This window comes from Lepidochelys kempii, chromosome 2 (genome assembly GCF_965140285.1).
Source record: "Lepidochelys kempii isolate rLepKem1 chromosome 2, rLepKem1.hap1, whole genome shotgun sequence".
Taxonomy (NCBI): Eukaryota; Metazoa; Chordata; order Testudines; family Cheloniidae; genus Lepidochelys; species Lepidochelys kempii.
In genome coordinates this window covers 137720665-137730139 of record NC_136381.1, presented here as the reverse complement: position 1 = coordinate 137730139, position 9475 = coordinate 137720665, and positions in this window count along the sequence as shown.

Here is a 9475-nt window from a genome sequence, read left to right as displayed (position 1 = left end):
CTACAATATGCGCTCTAATTGAAACAGGAATTATTTTGAGGGAAGTTCTATGGCCCATGTTATACAGACTAGATGGTCAGAGTGTATCTTTCTGACCTTGAAATCTATGACTCACTGAGGCGTTTGGAATTTGTCCATTTTTTGCTTCTCTTTTCCTCCCTTCCTCATGTCTTTTCTTTTCTCTTCTCTTGTTCCATTTCTCTCTGCTGCTCTTCTTCCTGAGGCAGGTGGGGCTGTTCTCCAGCTGTCATTGTAGGAGGCCCTCACAATGAGGTGGGGTGGAATAGTGCACTGACAGAGATCTCCACCAGAGTGATCTCCTGTCCTGACTAGTGCTGTCTTCTGGCCACCTGTTGAGAATGCTCAGCCTCCAGTCCCTGAGAGTCTCCATGCTGAGTGGGTGAGCTGGGGGTTATTACGGAGTTAAAAGGGAGGAGATTCAAGTCATTGTTGGCTGAGAGCAGTGAGGTCTAAAGCACAATTCAATGGCATTTCTTTGTCAGTCTGTAATGCGGTAATTTTTGAAGACTACGTCGTATTGATTCCAAAATTTCAGGGAATTTCTAGACATTGGTGGAAAGAACCTTGTTGATTTTATTTCAGAGTAGCAGCCGTGTTAGTCTGTATCCGCAAAAAGAAAAGGAGGACTTGTGACACCTTAGAGACTAACCAATTTATTTGAGCATGAGCTTTCGTGAGCTAGAGCTCACTTGAAGTCACTTGATTTTCTTTTTGTTGATTTTAGTGACAACTGGGAACCACTGCCACCAGGAAAGCTTGATCTCCACACTGTGCCCATTTAGTTGGTGCTGCAGGTAGAGGCACATTGTGACATCAGAGTTAACTTAGCCAGTCAATGCTAATCCTGTGCAGATGATTTGCATCATTAAACCCCATTGGTTAAAAGGAATCAGCAAATGATCCTGCAGGTTTCAATGGGAGAGATGACCAAGGCAGAGGCCGTAGGGTTAGGATTTAAGGTCAGGGTTATTGGAGTGAGTGAGTGATGGGTGGCTGAATTACCTTGGATGTCACAATGGTACTGCTCAGGCTACTCTGCCTGCAGAGCCACATGGGCAGTGACTGACTGTCAAGGGGAAGATTTTGTTGATCTGAAACTTATAAACCAAGAAGAGCAGAAGAGGAATGGCTTAGACGATTTGACAATAAAATGTAGGTTTTACAGCATTATACAGTGCAATTGTTACTGGTCCAGAGGTAGAAACTGGCCCTACATAAACAAACAAGTGTCCAACCCTCTAGTTAGTCTCTTTTAAGACTGAGTCAATAATTCATAACAAATTATTGATATGATGACTTTTGCTGCCTTCTCTCCTTCAATGGCATATGAGCAATTTATGATTCTCATGAATGTAGTAGTTCTCCTAAAATCAAGCTGAATAAAAAACAATGCTTGTTTCAAAACCAAGAAACCCAAAAAGGGATTTTTTAAAAGTTAAATTGGATTATTTTTATTTAAATTAAAAACAGGTTTATTTTTGGAAAAACAAATCTATTGGAGATTAAATTTGAAATTATGACAACCCATGTTAATGCCTAAACTTGCAATAGCTTAGTAAAGTCATTTAAATTAAGTAATAAATATTGACAAGTCCATGGTTGCTGCCAAGTTTTAATGGTAATCAAACCACTGAACTCATGGCAGTCTTTGGCTGGAACCAGAGTTTATTGAAATGGTAAACCAGCTTTTGACAGCAGTAGCCTCTTCTGCAGGCACAGAAAGAATATTTTTTTAATTTAAGTTGATTCAGCTAGTTCAGTTCAATAACAATTTCATTCAAATTTCAGAAACTGACTGGGAGTGGAAAAAGAAGGAAAGCTTGTTTCCTCTTCCAGTCTATAAATAAATACTAGACGTGCGGGGGTCAGACCTATTAGTTCTAAAATCTGAGAGAGACGATGACCAAATACAATCAGTTCATTTCACTAACTGCAGATACTTCCTTAAATCAGTTAGTTTTAAATGAAAAATATGTTTCGGTAAATTTTTTTGTTCTTATGTATCCAGCACATTTAAGGTAGTTTTGTTCAATTAATAAACCAATTGAAAATGCTGTTTTTGTGCATTTTTAAGTGCATTTGAATTTTCATCGAAATAGTGCGTGGACAAATCATAAGTAAAATATCCATCATAGTCTTGGAAATAAATGCATCGTTTGCCATTTTCCAACATTATTAAAATGTAAAAATTAGACACAAGAAATGTAAATTAAGCCACATAACTGCTTACATAAATGTACATAGATATACTTTACCATCATGGTTAGCAAAAGAAAAAGCACCATATTTAGTGTAAAGACTATATTTAGTTGCAAATCAACATTTTTTAATGATTCTCAACTAATGAGAATCAACCTATCATGAGGAAAATAACAAAAAAGTACAAATGCAAAACATGATTAAAATCAATGATTTAAATCAATCCACCCAGATGTCTACTTCTGGGATTCTGAATTTAGGAGACCAGACTGAGACCCTCATTGACTAGACACAGAGAGGAAACCAGAAACAAATTCCAGTCCTGCTAGCGTCCAAGCCTCTAAATCTGAGGAACAAGTGAAGGCAGCAGGAGACTGAGGGGTGCTGAGAATTTCAAAACCCAAAGATGTGATATTGGCTCTGGATGGGGGAGAAGCAGGAAATCATAAGGGATTCTTGATAAATCACCCGTTGTCATTTGGAGCCCAAAGGTGTCTAACACTCATGACCTACTCAAATCGCACTACTGCTAGGAGTTAGAGAAGTGTCTCTATCCCAAACAGAGGTGGTGAAACTGAGGTAAAGAGCAAGAGGTGTTTACACAGCAATGCTGTGGCCGAGCCAGAAAGAGAAGCATAAGAAAAAAACATTCATCAAAAATGTTTTGCATTTAAAACGACCCGATTTCTTAAAGAAAGGAAATATTAGCTGTAGTTAGTGAACTGAATTGATACATTCTGGTCACCATGTTCTTCCAGATTTTTCAATGGGTAGATCTCATCCCCTCACACCTAGTGTTTATTCCTAGATTGAAGGAAGAAAACAAGTTTGCCTTCTTTGTCAACTCCCAGTGTTCTTTTTAAATTCAGTTAACTAGTCATTGAACTGAACTAGATGAATAAACTGAAAGGAAGAAACTATTCCTTCTGCACTTTCACAGGAAGGGCTACTGCTGTCTAAAGCTGTTCTAGCACTTCCACGAACTCTGGTTCCGGGTGCTTCAGTCGTTTGACTCTCCTTAAAACTTGGCAGTAAACATGTACTACTTAAGATGGATTTCTTTCTATTCTCTTGAAATTATTTTAAGAGATTATAACAAATTTAGGCCTTAACATAGATTGTCAAATTCAAACTGAATTTGAAGCAGGTTTATTTTTAACGAAAAAACCCATGGTGAGTTTAATTTGAAAAACCCAGTTCATATTTTAAAAACCCTCTATTATTAATCCACCTGGCAAGGGACAGAAAAGCCTCCTAGCTCAATTCCCACCCCAAGAAGGGCTGATCCTCAATCGAAGGTCTAGGGCTGGGCTCCTCACTCCGTACAGGATTGAACTGAAAGCCCAGATCTAAACTCTAGGAATTTGGATCTGACCGATGAGGGTCCAGTGCTGCATAGCACTTACAGAACGACTTTTCCTGGGTAAATCTCAGCACTTTACAACAGTGAGTAAGTATTAGATCCTTGTTTTACTGCTGGGGACTGAAACACAGAGCAGGGGAATGGCTTGCCAAGGCCCCATAAGTCAATAGGAAAATGGCCACTGAAAGCCAGGAGTCCTGACCCTCAATCCCCTGCCTCAGTCTCTCCAGCCGGTCACACTCCCTCTCAGAGCCAGGGAGACTGGGAACAGGGTCCTGCTTGCAATTGCCAGCTCTGGAAAAGAACGTTCCTCTAGTGGTTAGTGTAGGGGCCTGACACAGGGCTCCTGGGCTCCATCCCTGGCTCTGTCACTGACTCCCAGTGTGACCCTGAGGCAGTGGCTTCCCCTGCCCAGGCCACAGTTTTCTGTCAGTGTGGTTGGAGTCCCTCCCCTACAGCCCTTGGCTTGTCAGGCTTCAGGAATGTGTGTGAGGTGCTAGGAGACCTTGAGATGGGAGGCGTCCTGCCCACAGTATGTCAGTGTTCTGGACCCCGGCTGCTAGCCTGAGTTTAACCATCCCTTGGCAATAAAACATGATTTTGTTTTCACAGCCACTGTCGGTCTCCCTGCTGGCAGGGCATTGTGCAGCTCCCTTTTCAGCCCACCTTGGTGCGGGAGAGCGAGGAAGAGGGCCAGGAATAGATCAACTCTGAGCATCTGCCACCCAGCACTGCGCCATCTAGACCTAGTGAGTGGCAGGTAGCATTTCCTCAGAGGCTTTCCCGTTCTGCTTGGGGAGAGGCAGAAATGGTGGGAGGAGGAGGGGGGATCTCCTCCCAGTGAGTCTAGGTTGGCTAACACAGCCCCCTGCAGCCCTTCGCTCTGGGCCCGGGCAGCGTGTTTCTTGCAGGGTGTTCTCCAGAGCCATCTCCAGCCCAGCAATAGGGCTCCCAGCCCTTCCCTTGTTGGAGTCTCTGAGGGGTCAGACCCCGGCAGCTGCTGAACACCCACTACTGCACTGAACTCAGTGGGAACTGAGTGGGACTCATACCTCATATGACTGGGACCTTGTGAAGTTTAGCTGGGGACAAGTTCCCAGGGCAAACTCAGACTCCTTCGCGGGTTCTGGTCTTTCTCTAGCCAGAGAGGGCATGTAGCCTGGGCGGGAGGAGGGAGCTGCTTGTCCAAACAGACTGAAAACCCCACTGCTCTGAACAGATGAGACTCCCCCTGTGTCACAGTGCCTCAGTAGGGAGAGGGAGCTTTGGGAGCAGCCTGTGCTGTGAGCTGCTGCCAGCATGTGTAGATTGTAGCCCCTGTGCCCCGTGGTGGGGCGTGCAGTGAGGGGGCAGAAACAGGGGGACAGAGCAGACAGGCCCATTAGTGAGAGCCTGCCTTGACCCCAGACTCATGGCTTCTCCCCACTCAGTTCCAGGATAGAGAGGCTCAGGCCGATGATGGAGAGGCTCAGGCAAATGCTGCAGAAGAAGGCTGTGCAGCTCGCTCCAGAGCCAGTGGGAAGCAGCTGCCAGCTTCCCCAGGAGGAGAGCAGCCCCTCTGTCCCCACTGGAGGGGAAGTAGCTTGTGGCCAGGCCAAGCGGTGGATGTGCCTGGCATTCTGGAGGAGGGAGACACCAGCTCCCAGAGGAGGCCCTGAGGCATCTTCTGGGGCAAAATGGAGGTGGCCCAGGGTGCATCTGTGCAGGAGGGAGCCAGGACGGGACAGAAGCTGGGCAAGGCGGCTCTGTGGCTTCTTCTCCAGGAAGCAGAAGATCCAGGAGCCAGCGCCAGAGCCCAGGACAAGCCACCCCCCTGCCTGGCCACTGAAGAGGCCCCAGCCTGCCTAAGGGAGGAGATGGGCGACCCCTGCTGTCATAAATATAAAGGGAAGGGTAAACCCCTTTAAAATCCCTCCTGGCCAGAAGAAAAATCCTCTCACGTGTAAAGGGTTAAGAAGCTAAAGGTAACCTCGCTGGCACCTGACAAAAATGACCAAGGAGAAGACAAGATACTTTCAAGAGCTGGGAGGAGGGAGAAAAACAAAGGATCTGTGTCTGTCTGTATGCTGCTTTTGCCGGGGATAGACCAGGAATGGAGTCTTAGAACTTTAGTAAGTAATCTAGCTAGGTATGTGTTAGATTATGATTTCTTTAAATGGCTGAGAAAAGAACTGTGCTGAATAGAATGACTATTCCTGTCTGTGTGTCTTTTTTGTAACTTAAGGTTTTGCCTAGAGGGATTCTCTATGTTCTGAATCTAATTACCCTGTAAGGTATCTACCATCCTGATTTTACAGTGGTGATTTCTTTACTTCTATTAAAAGTCTTCTTGTAAGAAAACTGAATGATTTTTCATTGTTCTCAGATCCAAGGGTTTGGGTCTGTGGTCACCTATGCAAATTGGTGAGGATTTTTACCAAACCTCCCCAGGAAGTGGGGTGCAAGGGTTGGGAGGATTTGGGGGGGAAAGAAGTGTCCAAACTACGTTTCCCAGTAAACCCAGTTAGAGTTTGGTGGTGGCAGTGGAGATCCAGGGACAAAGGATAAAATTAATTTGTATCTTGGGGAAGTTTTAACCTAAGCTGGTGAAAGTAAGCTTAGGAGGTTTTCATGCAGGTCCCCACATCTGTACCCTAGAGTTCAGAGTGGGGGAGGAACCTTGACACCTGCTCTAGCACCAGCAGCTCCACCTACACCCAGGGCGCCAGCAGCACCTCCGAGGAGTGAGAGCCTTGAGGCTGGAGGCTCCCACAGTACTGGTGAGGGGAGACCCAAGGGAAAGGGAGAGTGACTGGGGCGGGGGGGGCTAGTAACACCCTGTGCCATTGGTTCACTAAGTTGTCAGTCCTCAGCTACGTGAGCCCCACTGACACCAGTGGGTGTGGCACAGCCATGCCTGGTGCAGGGCATTCTAGGTGGAGTTAGGGGAGCTCCAGCCTCCTGGACCCCTGATGATGTTGCGGGGGTGGCCTGACTGCCATGGTGCCCTGAAACTGATGGAGCTGAGGGCATCTCTGGGAGGGGGCCGGGTGAGGCCCTTTCTGCCCTGGGGTTCTTTACAGAGGAGGGGGGCACATTAAGCCTTCTCTCTCCACTGCATCCCGTCCTTCCCCTTCGCAGCAGCAGAAGTCACCCTCTCTCCTTTTCTGCCTAGCATTTCTCCCATGTTATCTGGGACCCCCAATAGGGGGTGTTTGTCCCATGCAGGGCAGGGTCTCCTCTCCCCACAGACACTGTCCCAGTTACAAACCCTGCCTGTGCAGGAGGACCCTGTGGTTTTGGGCTTTTCCTATCCAACCCATGGAGGACCTGGGCCCTGGAGCCAGTTTGGGTGGGGTGGGAAGGTCCCTACCTAACAGGCTCTCTCTCTCCCGCAACCCCACTCCTAGTGGGTGCAGAACAGGGCCAAGCAGCTCCGCTTCCTGCATGCTATCCCCACTCTGTGCTTCCCTGCACAAAAGCAGGGGCAGGACACCCTGCGGCCGCACTGCTCCAAAGCGTCCCTTGTGGAGAGCATTGTGAGCGAGATCTGTGCCCAGCCCCTTGGGGGAGGGAGCTAGACGTGGGACGAAGAGAGGCTTCCCCTGCACCAGTGTGGGGAGATGGTGGGGCTGGAGGGGGCAGCAGAGGATAGGGATTCCTGGGGCTTAATACTGGGAAGCTGGATGTGTGTGTGCGGGGGGATATGCTGGCTGTGTCTGCAGCGCACTTTGGCCTCCTCTCTGGGAAGTGCCTGTGGGTAATCAGGGCCAGAATCCACCTGCTGTTTTCTCTCCTTTGGGTCTCCCAGGAGCTGACTGAGTACCTTCCGCTGGGCTCTGAGTCAAGCTCCATCCTCTCCAGCTCTATGGCCACGGTTTGCCACCTCCAGGTACGAGGACCCTCCCTCCCAGTTTCCCTAACCCTGGTGCTGTTCAGGCTGAGACCTGGGACTCACGGATCCCCCCACTCCCAGGTTATTTGTGGCTATTCTCATCCTCCGGCTGAGACCTGGGACTCACGGATCCTCCCCCTCCTAGGTTATTTGTGGCTGTTCTCATCCTCCGGCCGAGGAGGCGGGAACGTTCACTCTTTCCTGGCTGTGTGGTTGATTTTACTCCAGTGACATTACAGTGGCCTTAGGGAGAGGATCACCGGGGGGGCGGGGTCAGAGATAACAGGTGCAGCAGGGTCCAGTGGTGAGATCAGGGGAATGGGCCCTATTGCAGCCCTGCCACTGATTGGGTCTGTGACTTCAGCCAGGTCACTGGGCTCCTTGGCACCTCCATTTCCATTTTTGCTGGCCGGTGCCTATTTCCCTCATGTTTCATGTCCATGGTGATACCACCACCACTCTGGTGCTGCAAAGTCGAATTGAGGCTCCTCTTTCCTGCCAGCAAACTGGACCTGGAGCTGGACTCAGGCCTCCTGCGAGCTGTCCTGTGCTGCGTTTTTACCATGCGCCGAGGGAAGGACACCGCCCACTTCCGGGTAGGTCACCATCCTACTTCTCTGTTGCAGGAGCAGGAATGGCCTGTGGTTTCGACCTACTCCCTTAGTTTGGTGGAACTGCTGAGAATAGGGGAGGGGTGAGCAGAGCTGGGAACAGGCCCGGGGGTTAAGAAAATGGCAGGGAGGGCCCCTTCCCTCCAGAGGGGTTAGTGTTTCCCGTCCTTGGCAGATCCTCTCCTTTCCTCCTCATTCTGTGCTCTGCTGCCTGGACTCTGTCTGGGCGCCTGGCTCCCATTCATTGCAGTTTGGCTGTTCCATACCCTGTTGGGTACCAGGCCCTGGAGGAAGAATTGCTAAGGGCAAGGATTAAAGAGCCAGGACAGAGACATCTTTGTCATCCTGCTGTCCTCCTTTTATTCCTAGGAAGAGAGACAAGGGGATGTGTGGGATTTGAACCCAGGTCTCTAGGGCTGCGGGTGGGCAGTGCCTGGGAGTACTTGTAAGTCATCTGGGCAAAAAGGCAGACCCCCTGCCCTGATGCTGACACAGTGCCCACTTTGTTCCTGGTTCCTGCCTGCGTGCATGGCTCTGCCCTTCCCTCCGGTTCCCAGCTATTGACTCAAGCTTGACCCTCAGCTCCGGTCTCTTGCTGATGACCTTGGCGTGACCCTTGGCTCTAGATGTTGTCTAACAACTCTGGCTTAGCATTGTGCTTGCCCTATTCTTTCCTCGCTCCAGCCCCACCACTGACCCACTCCAGCCTTGTCTCCTCCTCCTGATCCTCCCCAAGTCCTTGGATTCTGACTACCCAGCTTTGACCTTCCGCCTGTATCTGGACTCTGGCCTGATATCAACTTGGCTTATCTTTGGACTCTGACCACCCGGCTTTCACCTCTGGCCTGCACCTGGACTCTGGCTCCAGTTCTCATTCTGGTTTGTCTATGGAGTCTGATCTCGGTGTTGACCCAGGCATGTCCCTGGAGCTTGATTCTAGCATCACCCTTAGCCTAGGCGTAATCCTACGCCTAGCTGTGACCTACGCTCCAAGCACTAGACCTAAATATCGGATGCAGCATGTGAGATCAGGTGGTGCAACTTTTTGCAGAAATTTAATTCCGGAAGTAAGTGGCCTGTATACAAAAGGGGACATATCACACCAGGTGTGAACCATAGTCTTGTTACCTGTGCCTGGCCCTATGGTGCCCCTACCAGAGTGGTTGAATGGAGATGACTGAAAATGTAGGGGTTTCCTACAACCTAGCCTGAAAGTTCCCTTTGGCCATATTTACACAATGTCCAAAGACCTAGTGGCTCTCCCTGTGTAAAACCATGAAAACTGGTAGAAAGGGTTTATTTGCTACTCAGCATTTCCCACAGGTTTCCCACAGGTGCCCTGGCCGTTTTTGGGAAGAAGAAAGGTGGGACTCTACGCCTCTGTGTAGACTACCAGCCACTGAACAA